This window comes from Gopherus flavomarginatus (genome assembly GCF_025201925.1).
Source record: "Gopherus flavomarginatus isolate rGopFla2 chromosome 13 unlocalized genomic scaffold, rGopFla2.mat.asm SUPER_13_unloc_2, whole genome shotgun sequence".
NCBI classification, from domain to species: domain Eukaryota; kingdom Metazoa; phylum Chordata; order Testudines; family Testudinidae; genus Gopherus; species Gopherus flavomarginatus.
Genome location: NW_026114610.1, coordinates 2,689,514 through 2,714,486, shown reverse-complemented (window position 1 = coordinate 2,714,486; position 24,973 = coordinate 2,689,514). Strand labels below are relative to the sequence as shown.

The 24,973-nt window shown below is 49.0% G+C and overlaps 2 non-coding genes across 2 annotated transcripts; both read right to left on the bottom strand.

Moving 5' to 3' along the window:
- Nucleotides 1-2,989: 2,989 nt before the first annotated feature.
- TRNAI-UAU (transfer RNA isoleucine (anticodon UAU)) lies at nucleotides 2,990-3,083 on the bottom strand. Its single transcript has 2 exons — nucleotides 3,046-3,083; nucleotides 2,990-3,025 (listed from the first exon to the last, which is right to left on the bottom strand). It is a non-coding gene; the product is annotated as a tRNA-Ile (tRNA).
- Nucleotides 3,084-23,099: 20,016 nt separating this feature from the next.
- On the bottom strand, nucleotides 23,100-23,171 carry TRNAC-GCA (transfer RNA cysteine (anticodon GCA)). Its single transcript has one exon. It is a non-coding gene; the product is annotated as a tRNA-Cys (tRNA).
- Between the last annotated feature and the right edge of the window lie 1,802 nt (nucleotides 23,172-24,973).

Below are 24,973 nucleotides of genomic sequence, written 5' to 3'. Positions count from 1 at the left end.
CCACTGGAGCGAGCAGGCAGATGCTGCACTGCTGGGGCCCCTGGAGGGGAGCCCCTAGAGGCAGCAAATGGGGCCAAGGGAGTGACCTGGTCCCAAAAATGCTGAAGCCCCATGGGCAAGACCTGGGAACCAGGACTGCCAGCCAGACAAACACCTTTAAGAGGAGGCGTCCCTCTCCCTGTCAAAAAATGATCTTCCTCCTTTAGTTCAGTGACAGCCTGAAATGTTCCTTATCCCGGCAGAGGCAGAGGATTGAAAGCAGCAGCATCAAACCTCTGTGTAGCTCGCAGGGATGGACATAAACACTCCCTGGTATCTGAACAGATGTTCAGTTTTGCCCTTGGTCAACTATAAGGCGAAAGGGAAAGAAGGTGGTGCCAGATATAAAGAGTGAAACATGACACATCATAGTTATGCCCATGGTGGCTGCAAAATCTTTTTATGTACTTCTTCTTATCATCAGTGTATTGTTTTCTCTGGAGTCTAGGCCTTGACCAAGAAATTTGTACCTTGATAAAATAATCAACTGCCCTTGGTGAAGGCAATGGACTTAACACCCACTGGGGTGTCCCTACACAGGTACAAGTACTAACAACAGTAGCTACCTTTTAGCCATAGTTTTTAATCAGGGCAAATAATTGAAACAAACCCCGTTAAATCATTTCTCAGCCCGAGTCCTTCACCCACATTCCCTAGAGCATTCGACCACCATGTGGACGTTTCATTTCTCTCCTCAATTTTATACAGAGACACAATTTCCTTTGCACAAATCCATGAGCAGCAAAACCTCCCTATGTCTCTGGTCTGAGCCAGGGCATTCGATTCCAGTGAACACTTCTCTCCTGCCATGGTGATGGGCAGACAGAGGGGTTGTGGCACCTGCATCCCTGCCAGGGAGATATTGGCTCGGCTCTTTCTTTCTGCTGCTGTTGTTCATCCATGAAACATCGAGGGTGAAATGCAAGGCTGAGCTCATGCACCAGCTCCCGGAAATATTTCAGTGCCCCAGAGAAATCCTGCCCCGGCTATTGGAACGATGTGCTGGAGATTTGACTAGGAAAGGGACTGTCTGAATTGTCAGAGTGGGGAATGAACAACATTCTACAGCAATGTCGTTCACACAAACACACTCTCATCCTGCTCCAGCCGGAAGGGAAATGGGCAGGAATTCTCGCTGTTCGGCCAAGGACACACGTACACTGATGCGCAGCCATGAGTGTGCTGGGGAAGCTGGTCTGAGCAAACAATGGGAATGACAATTCAGTGAGAACAGAATCATCATGTAGTGAAACAAATGTATGTTAAGTAGTTGTGGCCAAGTGGTTAAGGTGATAGATCACAAATCCATTGTGGTTTCCTGGCACAGGTTCAAATTCTGACAACTGCAGTGTTGTTGTTGTTATTATTGCACCCTTAGTGCCTGAGCATCCACAGTGTGAACTGGCGCCAGATCTAGTTTCACTCTATCTACACTTAAAACACTGCTGTGGCGCTGCTATAGCTCTCTGGAGCAGACAGTGACTGGAGGGGTTTTCCCATCCCTGTAATAGCTACGTTGACAGAACAGTTCTTTCTTTTCTTTAGCACTATCTAACCAGGGCTTAGGTCACCTTAACTCTATGGGTTGCGAGGGAGATCACACCCTGAGAGACGTCGCTCTGCCAGTTAAGTGCCCAGTGTACACCAGCCCTTAGATTCCTCTTGGTATTTCAAGGCAGGCACTGACCTGTGAGAGGAAAACATCAGATCACAAACACAGAGACTGAATTCCCCACATTTAATCTTGCTGCACTTTCCAGAAAGTCATAAAATTCAATTCATTCTTACTAGGACAGAGAAAAAATAAGTGACACTAAGTTTTTGGCTTGGTTACATAAAATTAAGTGTTTAATTAATATAGTAAAACTCTGTACTGATTCCTCTAACACCACAGCGTGAAATAGGAACAGAGACAAATCTTGTCAGTGACGACTAATTTTGCAAATGATCTTCCCATTATTAATTGCCATGCTGCCCCCATTGGAGGTCTGGGCATCTCCAGTGTCATAGCTCTGCATTCACCTTCCCCTTAGAATTGTTCTCAGACATTCGCCTTCCTCTGTAGCATGGGGCACGGGGGTCACTTGCTGGAGGATGAATCTATGAATCTATTCCCAAATTTGGAAAATTGTGCAGTTCAGAATGTGAATAGTGACCCCGTCTCCTTCCTGCGCCTGCTCTACATTGCTCCCCAGCAGCTTCTCCTCCTGCAGAGTAACCCCAGCACGGCAGTGCAGCCGCCCAGGGTTCAGCAAGGGTCCCTGGCAAGGACAGTGGGTGCAGCTAACAGCCCGGTGTGCCTGGCAGTGAGGCAGTTTAAAAAAGCAACACTCCTCCAGAAGTACAGAGACTGAATTCCCCAACTTTAACATCATGACCCCCTGTAGAAAGCCACACGTGCCAGTTGTATTTTCACAGGGAGATGCAAAAATCAAGTGACACCCATTTTTAAGTTGAGTAAATAAAGTTGAGGAGATAGTTATTAACCTCACAAAAAAAAAAAGGCTCATTTCCCAAACAATCCTCAAAATGTTACCAATTCCCACCCTTCCTCCATAGCAGCTCTGTGCAGTGTAACTGTTCTGCAGGCAGCTTCCCATTAAATGCTGTTGTGGGATATTCCCCGGCCTGGAAATGTATGAACGACAGAATTTGAAGCGCAAACGTGGCTCCCTGCACCAGGCAGGATTTGAGTGTTTTGTCCCTGTCACTTAGTGTTTGTCAGTAGTACAGACGCCATGGGCAGGACTCCAGGCTCTTCTGGAGGGATCCTGGCACAGGGGCTGGTGGGGGAGAAAGGATTGGAGATTCTGACCTGCACTCTGGAGAGGAGCTAATAAGTGAAGGGGGCATTTTTAACTTCTTCCCTGCCTCAGTGTCCCCTGGGCTGGAATTCTACATTCCACAGGGCCAAATGAGGGGGTAATGCCATTTGGTTAATGAACACCAGTGCTCCAGGTGAGGTTTGAACTCACAACCTCAGCATAGCTCCTCTCAGCACTGCCCTATAAGTACTGCGCGCTAACCAATTGCGCCACTGGAGCACCTGTTAATGGCTATTCTCTGTAGGTTGACAAAGGCAAGGAGTGACCCCAAAACATTCTCAGTGGAGTTGACAGCAGGTAGCGACAAGTGTTGTACTTGGTGGGGTGGATTCTTCTTAAGGCTTCCAGGCACCATTTGACACTTTTGTTCGTCCCTGTGTAATAACAGAGCTGATTAAGACTCACTGTAGAGTCTTGCTGCAGACCAACAGATCTGAAATCACTGATCACCAGCTCTAAGCATTAGTCCTGTTTTTGGACAGTGTCTCTCATGCAAGAAACTGCTGAGTCTGCGCTAGCAGTGAGGCTCCCACACTAACAGCTGAAATCAGGGAGAGCTGTGTGAAGTGCAGGGCCCCAGGGGTGCTTGAACAGGGGGGAACAACACCCCAGGACTTTTAAAAATGGGAAGGCTCTGCCATGCCACTTTGTAATGACCGTAAGGGGGAGTGAGACGGAAGGGGGCGGATAGCAGTAAGCGGGAGGTAGGGTCTTGGGGGGAAGAGGCAGCATGGGAGCAGGGCCTTGGGGAGAAGGGCTTGGTGCAGGGGCGTGGCCTCGAGTGGACGGGATGGGGCTATTGTTCGGGCTCTGGTGGTCACTACTTTTAGGGAGCCTGTTCCACTCCTGGTGGGACCACAATATGTCCCAGAGCAGAGAGGGTCCAGCAGAACGGTGACAGAGGGGAACGGCAAGTGACCGACAATGTGGCCAGACAGCGGAGGGTGGAGGAAGAAAGGGGCTTTCCCCCCGGGACGTGAGAGGTGAACTGTGGGTTTTCACTGACCCAGGACAGCAGCTGTGGGTGAGGTGCAGTGAAGGGAGGGGCACATCCACAGAGCTTTTGGTGTCTGGATTTAAGAGCCCGAGGCAAAGGCCATTGCCCAGCGCACTGTGGGTGGGTGTTTTGCTAATAGTGTTGTGTTATGAATCCTGATTGTGGTGTTATTACAAGGTGAATTTCCTCCTTTTTCTTAAAGTTTCTTTTCTACACTCAGTGGTTGTGAGTGGGGAAAATATCGTCTCTTAGAGGCACCCAGTGGCCAGGGCTAGTTTAGCCAGGTTACTGGGTGGGGGCTTAGGCAGATTGTGTGTTGTATTGTTGAAGAGGAGCCCCAAGCACCCAGACAGGGAATTGTAATTTCAACCTTCAGAGTAAGAGCTAGAGGTGCTGCCAGCTGAGCTAGCCAGGCTGCCTAAACGTATTAACCCCTTTCACCGCAAGAGCAAACACCTGGTACTTCTGTGCTTCTCAGCAGCTGGGGAAGAGCCTCTTGGGGGAAATATCTCCTGCCCCACCGCCAAAAGGAGCCCTTTGAGTAGGAACGGTCAGAGGCCCCACCTGCTTTCCAACCACCTTGTGATGCCGGCCGCAGAACGAATGCTGGTCTGTGGGTGCCCTTCAGTGGGGGTTTGGCATGGCATGGAGCAGGCTGGCCGGGTGTCTTTGTGGCTGTCTGCTGGCCACGCATAGGCATGGTTATCTCCTCCTCTTGCCCTGCCCTCGGTTGCTCTGTGGCTTATGAACCTTCCCTTGGAGCTTTCAGCCCCAGCCGCCTCTGCTCTAGGTGCCCAGAGCAGGAAAGGTGTTTTGGGCTCCAGCCTGGGACTCTTCCTCCTTCCTGCCTAGCCCTGACTATGAAGCCTGGCCCTGGCACTCCTTCCTTTGAATGCCATGTGGGCAAGAGGAAGAGTGTGGCAGCTGCAGGGACCAAAGTTGTGGACATCAGGTGAAGCAGTGAGAAACAACCATATGGTCAGCCCACAGGGCTCTCCAGCCAGAGTGTTAAGTTCAAGGACCCCAACCTATAGCAGCCAGCCCATTGAACTGGACGGACCAAGACCTATCTCCAGTGGGCATCAGTCACCCAGCAAGAGGGAAAAAACTCACTCCAGTTCACCCTGAGAGAGGGGAGCCAAACACATTGAGCTCCATGGCTTTGCAGGAAACCAGCATTGCTCCAGGAGGTCCCACTGAGATTTAAACCCAGGATCCAAATTCCTGAGTGCTGCCCATTACACCATGGGACCTGCTGCCATTTCATTTTCTAGACCCCTGTGACTCTCAGTTGGCTGGTTTTCACCCTGCACTTATTGCTTCCCACTAGCAGCTTCCTCTTGCGGGACTCTCTCTCCTCCTCCATCGACTGTGGTCCTGCACTATCTGATCCACAGGTCCTGCCCTGAGTCCCCGCATCCTCCTGCTTTGTCTCCATTCCCTGCAGGCCACAAAAATGTTAGGGGAGCTGCCTCTCCCTTCACTCAATGCTCCCGCTCATATCGGCCAGCTGCAGCCTCATCTCCTGGAACTCGGCCAGCTGTCGTTTGATCCGGTCATACAGTCACACGCTGACTGGCTCCTCAGCATGGATGCTCTTGTGGAAACCCCACAGGTGATGCTGCAGGACTTGGTACCGTTGGTTTCTTTAATGTTGTGGTGTTTCCCCAGCTGCTGGAACAAAGCCGCCAACAAAGCAGGGGGGGCGGTGGCAGGCTCCGGGATGGAGTTTGGGTGTGGGTGGTGTGCGGAATCTTGGCTGAGGCAGGGGGTTGGGGTGCAAGGGGGGCAGTGGCAGGCTCTGGGAGGGATTTTCGGTGCATGAGGTGCAGGTTCTGGGCTGGAGCTGGGGGTTGGGATGTGGCACCTGTCTCAGGCAGCTCCTGAAAGTGACTCACACCCCCATCTGGCACAATTCCTACATGGAGGAGGCTGGGAGAGTCCCCTGGCACCACTGCCCGCAAGTACCACCCCTGCCGCTCCCATTGCCACAGTTCCAATGGCAGAGTTGGCAACTGGGGTGGGGGCAGCGTGCAAGAGACACACCCCACAGGGGCCGCAGGGACGTGCCAGATGCTTCTGGGAGTGGTGCGCCGTGTGAAGCGAGGATGGGCAGGAATCTGCTTTAGCCCCACTGTGCTGCTGGTAGTGGTGGCAGGAACCTCCGGGCCCTTTCAAATCACCCGGGGCCAGCTGCTCAGGCTTTCTGATGGGGAAGCAAAGGGAAGCCACAAGAGTGGTTATGCACCCCTCGTGAGCAGTTCTGGGGAGTCTTTTGGGAGCTCCGGGAGTAGGCAGCAGAGAGATGCAGCCTCACCACAGAGTCCGTTTCCCTGGAAGGGAGAGGGGGCAGCAGGGTGATATCTCACTTCTGGGCATCCAGGAGCCTGTGCTCCCCACTGCCATGCTGGAGCCTCCACATTTATTTATTGGCAAATAAAATTTGCAGAATTTTAAACTATTGTGCACAGAATTTTTATTGTGCAGAATCTCCTGAGGAGTGAAACCGACGCAGGGAGCCTCATTGAATTGTCACTGCTTGGTTAACCACTCAGCCACCACACCAATGCACAGAGAGAGTGCCAAGTCCTACTGCTATGTGGGGGTGGGGGCTGGGGTCAGGTCATACACATTCAGACTGTACGCTCCCCTAGCTACAAACCGCTGCTGGTTTCCCATTTAGGACATTATCCCTTACTGACAAGGTTTGTCTGTGTTCTTTTTTTATCTCATGCTGCTAGTTAGAAGGATATTATTTTTTTTTATTTTTTTTTTCAAAAATACACAACTCCTTAAACCTGCTTTTAGCAATCAGAATAATTTAGTGTCACCTTATTTTTGCCTGCCCCAATACAAAAGAAGAGGCTTTTGTGGGTTTCCTGACTCAGAGGATGAAAACAAACGTGTGTCGGTCCCAGGGGTGGCTCTAGGCACCAGCAAAGCAAGCAGGTACTTGGGGCAGCCCATTTGCAGAGGCAGCAGCTAAGAGGGATCCAGCCTGGGAGCGGTGACCTAGAATCCTACTTTCGTCATCTCCGACTCAAAGAATACTTCCAACACACCTCTGAACAACATCCTAACCCACAGAATCCTTCCTACCAATGTTATCATAAAGAGGATTCTGCATGAGTGTGGAAACAACAGACTGGACTTCTACATAGATTGCTTCTGTCAACGTGCACAGGCTGAAATTGTGGAAAAGCAGCATCACTTGCTCCATAACCTAAGCCGTACTGAACACAATGCCATCAACAGCCTCAAGAACAACTCCGACATCATAATAAAAAGGCTGACAAAGGAGGTGCTGTCGTCACCATGAATAGGTCGGAATATGAACAAGAGGCTGCTAGGCAGCTCTCTAACTCCACATTCTACAGGCCATTACCCTCTGATCCCACTGATGATTACCAAAAGAAACCACACAATCTGCTCAAAAAACTCCCTGAAAAAGCACAGGAACAGATCTGTACAGACACATGCCTAGAACTCCGACCAGGTGTATTCTATTTGCTACCCAAGATCCATAAACCTGGAAATCCTGGATGCCCCATCATCTCAAGCCTTGGCACCTTAACAGCAGGATTGTCTGGCTATGTGGACTCTCTCCTCAGGCCCTATGCTACCAGCACTCCCAGCTATCTTCAAGACACCACTGACTTCCTGAGGAAACTACAATCCATCGGTGATCTTCCAGAAAACACCATCCTGGCCACTATGGATGTGGAAGCCCTCCACACCAACATTCCAGACAAAGATGGATTACAAGCCGTCAGGAACAGTATCCCTGATAATATCACAGCTAACCTAGTGGCTGAACTTTGTGACTTTGTCCTCACCCACAACTATTTCACATTTGGGGACAATATATACCTTCAAGTCAACAGCACTGCTATGGGTACCCGCATGGCCTCACAGTATGCCAACATCTTTATGGCTGACTTAGAACAACGCTTCTTTAGCTCTCGTTCCCTAATGCCCCTACTCTACTTGTGCTACACTGATGACATCTTCATTATCTGGACTCATGGAAAAGAAGCCCTCGAGGAATTGCACCGTGATTTTAACAATTTCCATCCCATCATCAACCTCAGCCTCGACCAATCCACACAAGCGGTCCATTTCCTAGACCCTACTGTGCTAATAAGCGATGGTCACATAAACACCACCCTATACCGGAAACCCACTGACCGCTATACTTACCTACATGCCTCCAGCTTCCATCCAGACCACACCACACGATCCATTGTCTACTGCCAAGCTCTAAGATACAACTGCATTTGCTCCAATCCCTCAGACAGAGAGAAACACCTACAAGATCTCTATCAAGAATTCTTAAAACTATAATACCCACCTGCTGAAGTGAAAAAACAGATTGAAAGAGCCAGAAGAGTACCCAGAAGCCACCTACTACAGGACAGGCCCAACAAAGAAAATAACAGAACGCCGCTAGCCATCACCTACAGCCCCTAACTGAAACCTCTCCAGCACATCATCAAAGATCTACAACCTATCCTGAAAGATGATCTCTCACTCTCACAGACCTTGGGAGACAGGCCAGTCCTCGCTTATAGACAGCCTCCCAACCTGTAGCAAATACTCACCAGCAACCGTACACCATACAACATTAACACTAACTCAGAAACCTAACCTTGCAACAAAGCCCAATGCCAGCTCTGTTCACATATCTATTCAAGTGACACCATCATAGGATCTAATCACATCAGCCATGCCATCAGGGGCTCGTTCACCTGCACATCTACCAACGTGATATATGCCATCATGTGCCAGTAATGCCCCTCTGCCATGTACATTGGCCAAACCAGACAGTCTCTACGCAAAAGAAATAAATGGACACAAATCTGACATCAGGAATCATAACATTCAAAAACCAGTGGGACAGCACTTCAATCTCTCTAACCACTCAGTGATAGAATTGAAGGTGGCAATTTTGCAACAAAAAAACTTCAAAAACAGACTCCAAAGAGAGACTGCTGAACTTGAATTAATATGCAAATTAAATACAATTAACTCAGGCTTAAACAGAGACTGGGAATGGTTGGGTTATTACACTAATTGAATCTATTTCCCTATGTTAAGTTCTCCTCACACCTTCTATGGGTCATCTTAATTATCACTTCAAAAGGTTTTTTTCTCTCCTGCTGATGATAGCTCATCTCAATTGATTAGACTCTTCCTGTTGGTATGCATACTTCCACCTTTTCATGTTCTCTGTATGTATAAATGTCTCCTGTCTGTGTGTTCCATTCTATGCATCCGAAGAAGTGAGCTGTAGCTCAGGAAAGCTCATGCTGAAATAAATTTGTTAGGCTCTAAGGTGCCACAAGTACTCCTGTTCTTTGCGGATACAGACTAACACAGCTGCTACTCTGAAGCCTGGGAGCTGAGAACCAACAGGGAGCCTTGGGAACTATAGTTCCTTGGTTAGCTCCCTGCCTATAGAGCCAGCCCTGGAGCAGGGAAAGAACTACATTTCCCAGCATTCCCTTGGCTGCTATCAACAGGGAAGGGAGGAGAAGGGAGTATGGTAGGTGAAACCTCATGCTGCAGCTTGCTGTGAATGGAGAGCTCACTGCTAGAGCGGTGTGGCACTGTGAATGGGGAACAAATGTGCCCAATAAGTAGAAGGCTTTGTTCCAGATACTCCCTTCAGAAGACATCCCCAGACTGACTTAGGGACACTGGTGTGACCTCACCTTGCAGCCCCCAAAGAAGGAATTGGGGGGACTAAATGGACAGTGCCCCTCTCTATCTGAAGCCTAGCAAGGGAGGTATGTGGGTCCCACTAGAATTTAAAATGAAAAGTAAGAGAGGGGAGGCTCTACTGGACCTGGGCAGCTTTAGATACAGTACCAGGCACGCAGGAGGATTTCCACTTCTGAGCCATGGAAGCAGAAATTGACTTTTCCTTTCCAGATTGAGCTAATATTCAGAAAGGGAATCTAGCACCTTCCTTCCAGATTTGAACACCTCAAAGTTCAGGAGTGCTCAAGCTCAGTTTGGGCAGCTGGTACTTCATTTCTCCCAAATCAAATATACTGATCCACTGTAATTTCCTGTAGAAAAAGTAGGATAAAATTGAGGAAGAAATGCTTCCCAGAGGTTTTTAGGACTGGAATTGCTATTTTCAACAGCCATTGTCTTTTTGTTTGTTTAAAAGGAAGACCGTGATATTGCATTGGCAAATTCCCCATAGAAACGAAGAGTGGAACAAAAAAATAATAATAAAGGCACCTTAACTTTTCCTCATTTATGGAGGACAGTCTTACAATATGCATCCAGATATCTTCCAATCACACAAGCTGAAAATTGTTCCACTTTACTGCAGCTCTGTAACCATGTGGGAATCAATCCTATGTGTGTTCTGTACACATCCAAAATTCCTGCTGAATGACCCACCCTAGGAGCAAGTTACCAGTGACCCAGAGCTGGGGCGGAAGGAGGGTGCAGATGGGGGGAGCAGAGCCCAGGGCTGGGGCGGCAGGAGGTGCAGGTGGAGGGAGCAGAGCCTAAGGCTGGGGCGGCAGGGGGTGTGTGGGTGGGGGAGCACTGGTGGGTTGTGAAGGGGAGAGCCCAGAGCTGGGGAAGCATGGGGTGCATGTGTGCGAGAGCCCAGGACTGGCTTGGCAGGAGGTGCGGGTGTAGGGAGGAGAGCCCAGGGCTGGGACGGCAGGGGGGTGAGAATCAGGTGGTAGAGCCCAGGCCTGGAGTGGCAGGGGGGTGGGAGTGGGGATGGGGGTAGGGGGTGGTCCAGAGCTGGGGAGGCAGGGGGTGCAGGGGCAGGGGAGAACCCAGGGCTTGGGCAGCGGGTGGAGCAGACAAATTATTTTTGCTTATGGCAGCAAGAAATCAAGAGCCGGCCCTGTCTCCACATACTGTAAGGTAGGTAGGAGCGGATCGTTATTATCCCTACTTGAAAGAGGGAGAAGGTAAGGCTGAGAAAGGAGAATTGACTTGTCTCAGATCACACAGCCAGCCAGTGGCAGAGTTGGGAATAGGACCCAAGAGCCCTGATTTCCAGACTAACCATCAGATCTTGAATTTTAAACTTTAACTAACTTGAGTAAAGTGTTCTCAAATGAGCTGCAGACCAACACTGCACAGTAATTATTCAGCAAGTATTTGAGGAGAACTGCAATGTTAGAGATAATCATGAACTGCTCAGAGACCATTAATGCACCGAAGCAGCAGAATTCATCAAACATATAATTGGTTCTGACTTATTTCCTTGGTCTTCAAAGAGAGCAACAAGGACCTGAGTCTCCTCCCTGTCAATAACCCCCTGCTCAGCCAATCAGGGTAGAGACTGACGACAGGAGGCTGAGGGTTTTCACCAGAGAGCCCAAAGGATGGCCCAAGTCACCGGTGGGGATCACTGCCCGAGCACTATTTCAGCTCCACATTTCTGGGTGGACCTCCCGCAGTGTGTATTGCCGAACACTCCCCCGCAACACACACACAGACACACACACCGCTCCTGGTGTTGGGAGGGGAACAGGTGAAAGGACAAAAGAAGAAAGAGACAAAGAGAAAGGAGGGAGGGATGGATGGAGGAAAAGGTGAAACACAAAGGAAAAACCCTAATGTCCCCAGTGATTCTAAGGGACAAAATCCCAGGTGCAGAATAAAATTCTGCGTCCTTAAACTTGTATTTTCCATGCCTAGATTTCAACTGTCAACAGATGGATCAGACTGAACAGGTTTCAAACCTCGAGGAGGCTCTTACCTTCTAATCAGGGACTGCAGTTTTCTAGTAAAATCAGGAAAAGGGAAGGAGAAAACTCAAAAGAGGTTCCTCCTGGCGCTCACGTCCGTGAACCCAAATACTTTCTCAGTCCTCAAAGAGAGACCTGGAGAAGGAGACTTGCTGAAGCAAAGCCACAGGGGTCTCTGAGGTTTCCCTGGCCCTTCGCCCCTGTCCTGCCTGGCTGATGTTGCATCTTTCTGTGAGGTCACCACCTCCCCACCACCTTTGACCAATAGTCTTAGCTCCTGCAAAATGCCTTTGCGATGTCACTGCCACACCCCTCCCTTGCTTTGCTAATGTCCTGCCCCTGGCCAGGCACTTTGGAGGTTTGAGCTACTCCCTGTGGATCACCCCACTCAAGGAGCATTTGTTCTAGGAAGCAAGCCGGCTAGACAGTAACACATCAGATGCTGCTCCCAGCGCTACACTCAGTTTTTCAGAAATTAGTCAACTTTATGGCCAGAAGAGACCATTAGAGCATCTAATCTGACCCCCTGCATATCGCAGGCCTCCTGTATGACACAATAGCTACTTTTGGGGCAAACACATTCCACAAAGGCATCTAGTTTTCATTAAATGACATCAGGAGATGGCAAATCCACCACTTTCCTTGGTAGCTTGTTCCTGTGGTGAATCATCCTCGCTGTTGCATATTTGTGTCTTATTTGTAATATGAATTTGTCTCTTTTCACCTTCCAGCAATTGGGTCTTGTTATGCCTTTCTCTGCTAGATTAAAGAGCCCTTTTATACCCAATCTTTTCTCTCCATTAAGGCCCTTCAACACTTCAATGAAGTCACCTTTCAATCTTCTTTTGATAAGCTAAACAGGTTGAGCTCTTTCAATAGCTCACTAGAAGGCATTTTTCTCCAGCCCTCAGAACATTTTTTGGCTCTTTGCTCATCAGAATCCTGAACCCCAACTGGATGTGGTTCTTGTTCTTCTGCACAACATAGCTCCTAGAGAAGAGGGATCTGCAAATGCACATTCATATGATACCTTTGTTTAATTGATGAAAACATAAACTAGACACATAGGGCTGGTCTACACTACGGGGAGAAATCGATCTTAGATACGCAACTTCAGCTACGTGAATAACGTAGCTGAAGTCGAATATCTAAGATTGGATTACTCACCCATCCTCACCATGCAGGATTGATGTCCGCTGCTCCCCCTGTCGATTCCGCAACTCCGGTGGGGTTGGTGGAGTTCCGGAATCGATATAAGCGTGCTCGGGGATCGATATATCGCGTCTAGATGAGACGCGATATATCGATCCCCGAGCAATCGATTTTAACCCGCGCGGATAGTCTAGACGTAGCCTTAGTGGGTTGAAACTGATTTCAGCTGATGGACAGGTTTGCTAGATTTTTATGCATTTGGATAGCGAAATGTTGAATGTTTACATTCATATCAAGCCCCCCCATATAGTGGAGCTCCTGAACATAATGGAGAATGGAAATGAAAATGTTTTCCTTTTTTTAAAAAAAAGAAAGAAATTTTTAAGAGAACATTGGGGTTTGAACTGAGGACCACCCGAGCTGTAATCAAGCACTCTACCACTGAGCTATACCCCCATGATGACAGGTGAATGGAATCATGATCTCCAGGACTTTGAAGGACAAAGCCTGCTTCATCGATGTCCTTTGCCATTCCCAGACCACAGATGGTTTTAAAAATGGGGCTTGATTAAACTTCTTAAATGTGGTAAACACCACAGCTTGCACACCCACCGATATAGCTTCTCCCACTGACATAGCTGCCACCTCTTGGGGAAGTGAATCAACTACACCTACAGGAAAACTCCCTCCCCTCAGCATAGAGCAGTGATTCTCAAACTATTTCAGGACCCCAAAGTGGGATGTGACCCTGTTTTAATGGGGTTTCCAGGGCTGGCATTAGACTTGTTGGTGCCTGAGGCTGAAGCCAAAAGTCTGAGTCCCACCACCCAGGGCTGAATCCCTCAAGCTCTGCTTTTCGCCCTCCCCCAACTGGGGCAGGGCTCAGACTTTGCCTCCTCTGCCTCTGCTCAGTGTGGAGGGGCTTGGTCCCTCTTTCCAGGGCCATGTAGTAAGGTGTTTTTCAGCAGAAGGGGGTTGTAGTGAAAGGAAGTTTGAGAAACCCTGGCAAAGAGCCTCTGAATATGTCTAGACTTGGCTCTCTGGGACACCATGGGTAATCAGACACTGAAAATACAGTCATACAGACACCACACACCAACCTTGCCTAGCAGGCAAGAATCAAACCTCCACAGAGAGATGCCTGTTGTTTTTAAACCCATCTCCCTAAGCACTCAGCCACAACCACTTAACAAAGGGGCTTTTCTACACTATGGTTCTGGTCTCACTGAAGGGTCATTTCCAATTGTTTGCTCAGACCAGCATTAGGGAAAATGGTGCCCTGGGCAAAACTTGTACTTTGGCACTTCCCCATTACCCCTGAATGATCCCCACTCCCCCTTTACTGCTAGCTCCTGCACTCCCAAGCCTTTCACCTCCTTCACCCCAAACTCCTGCCCCCTCCTGTGCCCCCTTTGCCCTTAACTCCCCATGCCACCAGCCATTGCCCCTCTTCTGCAGCCCCTTCACATGGTTCCAGTGCTGGGGGCCCCCGCACTTGTTCTCCCTTTCCCTGGGCTTTGGCATCACTAGCCCATGCTTAGTGTGTAGTGTTCAGTGGTTCTCGAAATGTGGGGCATGACTCCTAGGGGGCACAGAGGAACATTCATGGGGCACCGCAGGGCCTGAGCCAGCCCCCATGAAGGTAGCACCATTCAGCCTCACTCTGTCCCAGCTCTTCCCCAACCCCACCCTTAGCCTGCGGCTCTGGCTTCCCGCTTGGCCTTGACCCCCTTACCCATCTGCACCCCTCTCCCCAGCAAGCCACAGCCCCACTCCCAGCCTCGGTTCTTGACCGTGGCTTCCAAGGGTCCACAGCCATGGATAAGAGGGCACAGTGTGAAATGTTTGGGGCCCACTGGTTTAGGGTGATGTCCTCAATCACTTCTACAAAGTCCAATAAAAGCTATTCCTCACCCACCCACCCCTCCATCAGGACCGACTAGGTATGTTCTGCTGCCCTTCACTCATACAGGAAGGATAATAACATTTCAATCCTAAAGTGATTTGTAACCCACCACCAGCCAAAACTGGTCATTTCGGGAAAGCGGTCCCATCATGCTGCATACCTAGGGAGAGTAAGTGTATCTGTGCAAACGTGGTCTGTTCCTGTAGTCTTTCCCCCAGCTCCTCACTAGATGTGAGAGAGGGAGCTCATTCAGCCCCTGCTTCCGCTTAGTATTTAAAAACTCCTTATTGTCCCTATCTCTGCTGGCCTTAGATTTCTCCTCCTGTCTCTTTTTTGACAGCTCAGATGAGGTGGCCAAGTGGTTAAGGTGATGGGTTACTAATCCATTGTGCTCTGTATGTGTGGGTTCAAATCCCATCCTTATTGGATGCTTTTAGTCTTCACTCCTCCTTTGTAGACAAACATCTTCTCCCTTTGGTACAATGACGGATCAAACAATGTTGCTTCTTGCAAACAAAAATCTACTCAGAACTCCCTTGCTTTAAATAAAATGTCTAAATCCCTATTTTCTTAAAAAAAAAATTCTCTAGTAGTATATTTCTTACTTTTTATCTCAAAAGGTAACATCCTCATCATCTCCCCCAAACACTCTGGGACCTACCCAAATTATCAAAATACCCTCAACCCGAGCAAGGCCAGAGCAGTGAACCAGAGCTAGTGTCTAGGCCAAGCTGTTCTGAAGGAGGCAACTCAAACATTTTCTCCCTGCTTCCCTTGGCAAGGTCTGACTGAGAAAACTAAATTCCCCAAACTGAAAATTTTCTGCTGAAAAACCAGTACTAGTTTGTTTGGAGACTTTGATTTGAAAGTATTATTGTTATTATTCTCTTCTGATTTCTGAATCAGTTCAGTTCAGTCTTGGTCCTCCAGGTGTGTTTCCAGCTGCTGAGTTGTGGGGGAGAGAGGCCAAGTCATGGTGTCTCTTCCCCTCTTTCATAGTTTCTTCCAACTTGCTAGGAAGTTCCTTTGCTACAAAGTGAGTCAAGCAGTGTCCGTTGTCTCTGTGCTATCTCAGAGAAGCCTGCATTGTACAGGGTTCCTGGGATAGTCCTTGGGAGTGTGGATACCTTCAATGGGCCAGCAGCGAGTCTGGCTCCTCCCTTGTCGCACCTGAAAGGCTGGTGGGGGGCATTTCCCAACCTCATAACATATCTCAGTAACGCACACAGAGCAAAACTTCATAACTTCCCAACCAATGCGAGCACACACAATCCAACACGATATTAATGTTCAACAGATCAAGACTTTTGAAATGATACCTCACCAGGCAGACTTTGTACTAACCATGTTACCATTATATGAGAGTGGTGAATATGGGGCTTCCAGGTGCTGCTTTGAGAACAGTGTGCCACACCTGGGCTTCCATTGCAATGGAGACGGGCCCTCAGAGTCCATCTCTCCTGGGATAAAGATGGCAGCAGGGCTGGCCTGGTTCATCTGACTTGGGCTCATGGAGCTAAAGCTCAGAGGCTAAAAACAGTGGTGCAGATATTTGTGTTCACACTGAAGTCTGGGTTCAAAGACCCTCACCCCTCGTGGGGTCTCAGAGGTTGGGCTCAAGCCCATATGTCTGCACTGTCATTTTATAGAGGTTTGGAGGGAGTTTAGCAAGTGGAAATGGTAAAAATACATTCAGGGGACTGGACCACTGACCTATCAGCTCTTAACACCCAAACTTTCAGTAACTCTATTATCAGTGCCTGTGAGTGTAGTTTAAACCATAGGTCCATCTAGCTCTGAATCTTGTCTTCTGACCGTAGCCAATACCAGGTGCCCTAAAAGCCACCACTAGGAGTTGAACCCAGGATCTCCTGTTTACAAAACACATATTTTAACCAATTAAGCCATGGTGCCTGCTGTTACTTAAAAGCATTGTGTTTGCCCACACCTGACTCTCTGACAAGCCCCACTGGGCCCTGACAAAGCCCAGTGTTTGCTAGTGTTTGGCTTCTGTAAAGCAGAGGAGAAGGTGAAGTTTTGCTCCCAAGGTGTGTGTGTGATTCTTTGGACAGGTTTACACTACAAAATTAGGTTGGTCTAATTACATTACTTAGGCTGGCAATGCAGTTCTATCAACCTAATCCCAGTGCAGATAGCAGCTCAGCTGTTAGAACTTTCTGGAGCTATGAAAGGGGAGGGGTCCAGCCTCTGCAGCAGGAATGCAGGGCAGGTGAGTTCATGGCGGGCATTATGGGATACTGGTGGAGGATCGTTATGGCGATATAATAACCAGCAGCATTTACAGTGACAATTTGTCACTTTAAGTTTGTTGCAAAAAGCTCTAGTCCTCTTGTCGAGATGGTTTTATTTTGTCAGCAAAACAGGGCAGTTTTGTCGCCAGACGCGGCATTGCAGCGTGTACACCAGCCACAAGCTGCCAACCGAGGGAGCGTTGTGTGTTTTTCACACATCGGAGCAATATAATGATGCTGAAATAACTTTGTAGTGCAGACCTGGCCAAAGATTCACACACACACAACTTGCAAGGAAAACCTCACCTGCTCCTCTGCTTTGCAGAATCCAAACCCATGCAAAGCTTATCAGGCCCCGGTGGGGATGGCAGGGAGTCAGGTGTGAGCAGACACTGTATTTTAGCCACAAAAAGGTACTATGGCTTAGCTGGTTAAAGCACCAGTTTGGTAAACAGGAGATCCTGGGTTCAACTCCAGTGATTCCTTGTTGAGTAACTCTTGGGGCACCTGGTATTGGCTACTGTCAGAGGTCAAAACACAGAACTAGGAGGACTCTTGGTCCAGCCTAGTATGGCTGTTGTCATGGTTTAAATTACACTCACAGGCATTGACAATAGAGTTACTGAAAGTTTGGGAGTGAAGAGCTGATAGGTCAGTGTTCCAAGCTCCTTGCAGATGACCCCATTCCTCTGGGGCAGGGGCAGGTCTGGGCTCTCACACCAAATGGCTCATTGTGGCTGCCAGAATCTGTAAACAGCTCAATTAGTTTCCACAGAGGATTGAGTCCTGCTTTGTGCACTGTGTGTGAGAATGAAAATCCTAAATCGCCCTTGAAATAACAAATGCAGCAGGACGTGTTATTGTCCCTGCCTCAAAGCAGACAGACCAATGGAGAAATGCCATTGAATCCACGGCAGTACTCCACTGCCATTTTACCTTTTTTGCTTGCTAAACTCCCTCTCAGCCTTGTGGAGTCCAGAGCCCGGTATTCAGCCTGAGCCAAGATATCTACACTGCAAATTTACCATCCCACAGCCCAAGCCCTGGGAGCCTGAGCTTGCATGGGAAAGCCCTGGGTGTTTCATTGCAGTGTGGACGTAGCCTAGCATTATGTCTACACTGCCATTAACACACCCAAGTCACTATTCTCAAACACTGGGTCAGCTGATTGAGGCTTGTGGGGCTTGTGCTGCAGGGTTATAAAATTACAGTACAAACCCTTGGGTTTGAGCCAAGCATCCGAAACCCCACGAGGGGTGAGGGTCTCTGAGTCTAGGCTCCAGTTTGAGCCCCAGGAATCCAAATCAGATCATCCGGGCCAAACAGGCCATAGGGATTTTGTCACAGTATAGATGCCCTCTCACGGTATGCCTACATTGCAACGTAAGCCCAGGGTTAGCAGAGGTCATGTCAGCAGCCCCAACACATAAACATAAACCATGAGGAAAAGACCCACTCCCAAATAAGCTGGGCAGTGTCCTTCCCCCTATGGTTCGTAAGTCCAGCAACCAAAAGTCCTTTAACATGAACCATCCCCTCTCTGCACCTTACTCACAGCTGTTGTCCTTAGTCAGTGCAAGCCCAGAGGTGCCTTTGTACAGTTAACCTGCCATCCTGGGTGGAAAAGGGGGAAAATAAGAAGGCACCGTACTCACTGTGCTGTCTAGGGACTCACTCATCCCTCCACAGCCACCCTGTCCTAAAGTTGGTCTAACATCTAGATTTTAGTATGAGGACCCAGGCCCTAGCCCACTTGGCTTTGGAACCCCTGTCCACTGCCTAGCAAGTGCTATTGAATTGAGAGTGAGTCCCTCAGTCGGGGTCTGCCAAGTACAGTTGTGCTGCCCTCGATTCACACAACAAGGATAACAATGCTTTATTTCTCCTTCCCCAAAAACAAGGAGACTGGGAATCCAACACCAGGCAAAAGTGATCATTTCGGCAAGCAACCCAACATATTTCCAACATACCGTAAAATCCACATGCAGATTCATACATGAAACCTTGCAAGAAAATCTTCCTGAGGGGGTCTGAAGCACCTGCTGCTGGAGGGAAGGAGGGAGCTGTGGGTTGGGATTGAGGGGCACTGGGAATAGGAGGGGGCTGTGGGTTGGGACAGAGGAGAAGGGTGAAGAGGAGTAGGCTCTGGTGGGGAGAGAGGAGCAGTGTGCATAGGAGGGACTAAGGGTTGGGACTGAGGGGCACTGGGAAAAGAGGGGACATGGGTTTAGGCTGAAGAGCATCCTCATTTGGGGATCCAGCAGGAAAGGCGAAGGCAGCAGGTGATTCTAGTTCCTTAGGGATATTCTGTGTTTGTATGTGTGTGTGTGCAGGGAAGGAACATGCTATATGCCCAGAGGCCTTTATTCTTCCAGGCTGCAAGGACAAAGGGGCTGTCAGGAAGTTGCCCCTTCAAACCCACACAGAAGAAGGCCCTTCTGAGGAAAGTGAAAATCCTGAAGAGAAAAAGTAACATCAAAGAGGACTCCAGAAAGACAGTCAAGAGCTTGGTGAGTAGTTTATCACATGACCAAGGTCTTGAACCCTGGACCCTCAGATTAAAAGTCTGATGCTCTACCAACTGAGTTAGCCAGGCTCACAAGGAACCAAAGCAACTTGGTGCAGAGGAAAAGCTAGTGAAGAAAACAAGTGCAAGAAACAATAGGGGAAACCTGCTGCTCTCACTGGCCTGGTCAATACTGCGAGTTTATATTGAATTTAGCAGCATTAAATCGCATTAACCCTGCACCCATCCACACAACAAAGCCCTTTATATCGATATAAAGGGCTCTTAATACCAATATCTGTACTCCTCCCCGATGAGGGGAGTAGCCCTGAAATTGGTATTGCCATGTTGGATTAGAGTTAGTGTGGCTGCAATTTGACGGTATTGGCCTCCGGGCACTATCCCACAGTGTACCATTGTGACCACTCTGGACAGCAATCAGAACTTGGATGCACTGACCAGGTAGACAGGAAAAGCCCCATGAACTTTTGAATTTAATTTCCTGTTTGCCCAGCGTGGAGCGCCGATCAGCACAGGTGACCATGCAGTCCCAGAATCAAAAAAGAGCTCCAGCATGGACCGTATGGGAGATACTGAAGCTAAGGCTTTTTCTCAGCTCATTTCACCACCCTCTATCCTGCTGGTGTTGAGTTTATCGCAGGTTTTACCCAAAATTGGGCTAGCTAGTAAGTGTAGGGAGGACTAATGACCCACCAGAGTTTGGCAGAAAGCAGCACATTTATTATACTCTCAGCTAAGCTCAAAAAAAGAAGGGGGGGAGTGTCACACTCACACTTGCATACTCACGCTCCCAGGACAGGCACAGCACTGAAGATGTCAGGATTCTGCAAGGTAAGTGTCCCACAGCGCAGCTATGGACAGTGCGATGAAGGTAAGTCTTCCTGAGGCACAGTGAAATACAATGCAGAAATCCACTGGCCAGGCGGTCCGGGCAAAGGGCATTCACTGGAGGTACAAGCCTGTGAGTGCTCTCCTGAGCACATGGCTCCTTCTCCTTTTAAGGACCTGCACCTAATGGTCTGCAACTAGAGATGACTTGGCTGCATCTGGTTGGTCACACTCCACCTTGGGCAGTGTCCATGCTCTGGGGTTGTGAGTGCTGCCTAATTAGAGTCCCAGACACCTTGTCTACCTGGAAGCTCTTCTGCTCTTCAGCCAGCCCATTCATCCCTCCAGTAGTCCAGGAGTGAGCGGGAAGAGTAAAGCCACTTCACGGGCATTCAGAGAGGGAGAGGAGACAAAGGCAGGAGCAGGGGAAGTATAACAGACCTTTTGAGCATAGAAATCACTGCTGCTCCTACAACAGCAGGGAGAGGCCAGTAGGAGCTGGGAAAATTAAGCCCTCATTGTTTCTGCCTGGATTCAAACCAGAGGCTTTTTACACGTTAAGTAAACGTGCTAACCACTACACTACAGAAACTCTGTCCCAGAGTTCTGCCCCGCCCTTCATGAGAACATAAGAATGGCCATACTGGGTCAGACCAATGGTCCATCCAACCCCATATCTTATCTGCCAACAGTGGCCAATGCCAGGTGCCCCAGAAGAACTGACCCTAACAGGTAATGATCAAGTGATCTCTCTCCTGCCATCCATCACCACCCTCTGACAAACAGAGGCTAGGGATCCCATTCCTTACCCATCCTGGCTAATAGCCATTCATGGACTTAACGTCCATTAATTTATCTGGAAAAAGAAGGAAGAGTACTTGTGGCACCTTAGAAAATGAACAAATTTATTTGAGCATCAGCTTTCCTGGGCTAAAACCCACTTCGTTGGATGCATGCAGTGCAAAATACAGTAGGAAGGTATATAGATATATATATATATACAGAGAACATGAAAAAATGGATGTTGCCATCCACACTATAACAAGAGTGAGCACTTAAGGTGAGCTGTTATCAGCAGGAGAAAAAACCTTTTGTAGTGATAATCGGGATGGCCTATTTCCAACAGTTGACAGGAAGGTGTGAGTAACAGTAGGGGGCAAATAAACATAGGGAAATAGTTTTACTTTGTGTAATGACCCATCCACTCCCAGTCTTTATTCAAGCCTAATTTAATGATGTTCAGTTTGCAAATTAATTCCAATTCAGCAGTCTCTTGTTGGAGTCTGTTTTTGAAGTTTTTTTGTTGTAATATTGTGACTTTTAGGTTTGTAATCGAGTGACCAGGGAGATTGAAGTGTTCTCTGACTGGCTTTTGAATGTTATAATTCTTGATGTCTCATTTGTGTCCATTTATTCTTTTATGCAGAGACTGTCTGCTTTGGCCAATGAAGGAAGGGGCTGGATTCAATGGTTCCTTCCAGTGCTAGCAGATAGGGTACATCCATTATCTTTTTTTTTTCTTACTGCACATCAGACCCAGGACTTCCACCCAGCAGTTCTTGGGGCCGTGGGACAGAACTGAGCTTCACTGGCAGCAGTGAGGAAGAACGGTTGGGACTGAGCTGTCTGGGGAATATTTTAATCCTTATTTAATTTTCAGAGGATTAAATCAATGCAGCTGCCACTTCTCCGTCTTTCCCAAGGAAATAATGTTTCTGTGTGAAGTACTCAAACCTTTTAATAATAAGAAGTGAAATGAAATGGCCACATGATAGCAACAGAATCTAAGAAATTTGTTAGTTTCTAGGGTGCCACATGTACTCCTGTTCTTTTTGAGGAAACAGACTAACACAGCTGCTCCTCTGAAACCTAAGAGATGAGAAGCCATGTTCTTGTTCAATGAGCATTGAAGCTGAAAAGGGAGATGTTTCCTCTTTGACTTCTAGGCCCCCACTTCTAATCCACTACACACCCCTTTCCTCCTGCAGCCAGAAAGAGAACCCCACAATCATGCTAGTAGCACCCTCTGACCCTGCGATGAAAGAGAAGCTCTGAGACCCCTGTGCTGTCCCATCACCTCTTTGCTCAAACTGCCCTTGAAACCCAATGGGGTTTCCTTGGGCAGTTTTGACTCACTCCCAGAAAGGGTGCACTTTTAGGAGCAAGTTCCAAATAGTGCAATTAACCAGCCAGAAGGGGCAGCAGATGTCAGTGTAGGAGTCATTGAAATAACTCTGCACTTACTTAGATGCAGACATAACAAGCTCTATGGTTGGTAAACTTACAGAGACTCTGCTCCTGCTCATGAACTAGCAGCCCATGACCTGTAAACAGCTGCCATTTGAATGCATCTGAAAGTTACAAGGAACAATGACCTGTGTTATAGGAAGGTTAACATTTGTTAGAGCCCCAATTGATACTGTGCGCATGAAGAGAGGTTTGAATGTGTCACAGGGAGTTTGGTAAATCTTGGTTATTTTATTTTTGTAACAGGCTCCTGTCCATCTCCAGCAGAGTTTTCAGTCCCCATGGCAACTTATTTACCAAATGTAATAGAAACTAGTCCATTCCTCCCAAGTGGATGTGGTTCTTGTTCTTCTGCACATTGCAGCCCATGGAGGCCAAGGACCTGCAAATGTGTCTTCATTTAATTGATGAAAACAAACCTAGACACTTAGAGGATTGGAAGTGATTTCAGCTGGGGGACATGTTTGCTAGGTTTTTACACACTTGTACAGGAAAGCATTGAGTGTGTTTATTCATTTCAGGGACCCCTATTTAGTGGAGCTCCTGAACATACTGGAAACAAAATTATTGTTAATTGGAAGAACAGGTTTGTAAGGGAGCACTTGGATTTGAACCAAGGACCACTTGATCTGCAGTCAAACACTCTACCACTGAGCTATACCCCCCTTTACAAAGACAAGTCAGTGATCTTAAGGATTTTGAAGGACAGGCTCCGCCTCAGAGAGCTCCTTTTCTATTCCCAGACCACAGGGGTTTTAAAAATGGGGTTTGATTAAACTTTATATATACATGTAGACACCACAGCTTGCACACCCACCAACATAGCTTCCACCAGTGACATAGCTACCACCTCTCGGGGATATGGATTAACTGCACGGACAGAACAGCTCTCTCCCCTCCACTTAGAGCATCTTCATTATTTATAAATAGGTGGGAAATAACCTCCTGAATGGACAGGAACCAATTTATCAAATATTGCTGTGTCTGCATTCAATATGGGGAACTGGTCAGATTGGGCTAGGTTAGTAGGAGCATTGCAAGCAGATCGAGGGAAGTGATTATTCAGCACTGGTGAGGCCACATCTGGAGCATTGTGTCCAGTTTTCGCGCCCCACCCCCAATACAGAAACAAATTGGAGAAATTCTAAGGGAAGGGCAACAAAAATGATTAGGGGACAGAGGACTTACAAGAAGAGGCTGAGGGCAGGGCTGCCCAGAGGGGTGGCAGGTGGGGCAATTTGCCCCAGGCCCTGCAGGGGCCCCCATGAGCATATAGTATTCTATAGTATTGCAACTTTTTTTTATGGAAGGGGCCCTGAAATTATTTTGCCCCAGGCCCCCTGAATCCGGTGGGCGGCCCTGCCCAGACCATGGTGCTGTCCCCCCACTCCACCCCCTTCACTCATTCTCCTCCCTCTGAGGCCCCACCTGTGCTCTGCTCTCACTCCCATTTGGCCACTTCCCACACCTGCTCTTCCTCTTTGGCTGAGGCCTGCTGGTCCACCTTTTGCTCACTCCTCTCCTCCCACAAGGCCTGCTCGCGCCTCTCCACCCTCTACCCCAAGGTCTGCCTGCTGCTCACACCTCTCTGCCTCCTCCCCTGAGACTCACCCTGCCCATTGCCCACACCTCTCTGCCCCTTCCCCTGAGACCCCCCTGCCCATTGCCCACACCTCTCTGAGCCCTCCCCTGAGACTCACCATACCCACTCCTCTCTGCCTCTTCCCCTGAGACTCACCCTGCTCATTGCCCACACCTCTCTGAGCCCTCCCCTGGGACCCCCCTGCCCACACCTCTCTGCCTCCTCCCCTGAGACTCACCCTGCCCATTGCCCACACCTCTCAGAGCCCTCCTCCGAGACCTGTCCTGCCCACACCTCTGTGCCCTCTCCCCTGAGACTCACCCTGCTCATAGCCCACACCTCTCTGCCCCCTCCCCTGAGACTCACCCTGCCCATTGCCCACACCTCTCTGAGCCCTTCCCTGAGACCCCCCTGCCCACACCTCTCTGCCTCCTCCCCTGAGACTCACCCTGCTCACCACCCACACCTCTCTGCCCCCTCCCCTGAGACTCACCCTACCACTGCTCTCTGCCCCCTCCCCCGAGACTCACCCTGCCCACCACCCACACATCTCTGCCCCTCCCCTAAGACCTGCCCTGCCTACTTCTCGTACCTCTCTGCCCCCTCCCCTGAGACCCACCCTGCCCGTCGCTCACACCTCTCTGCCCCCTCCCCTAAGACTAGCCCTGCCCACCACTTGCACCTCTCTGACCCTCCCCTGAGACCTGTCCTGCCCACTGCTTGTACCTCTCTGACCCCTCCCCTGAGGCCAGCCCTGCCCACCACCCACACCTCTCTGCCTGCTCCCCTGGCCTGACCTGCCTACCACCCACACCTCTCTGCCCCCTCCCCTGAGACCCACCCTGCCCGTCGCTCACACCTCTCTGCCCCCACCCCTAAGACTAG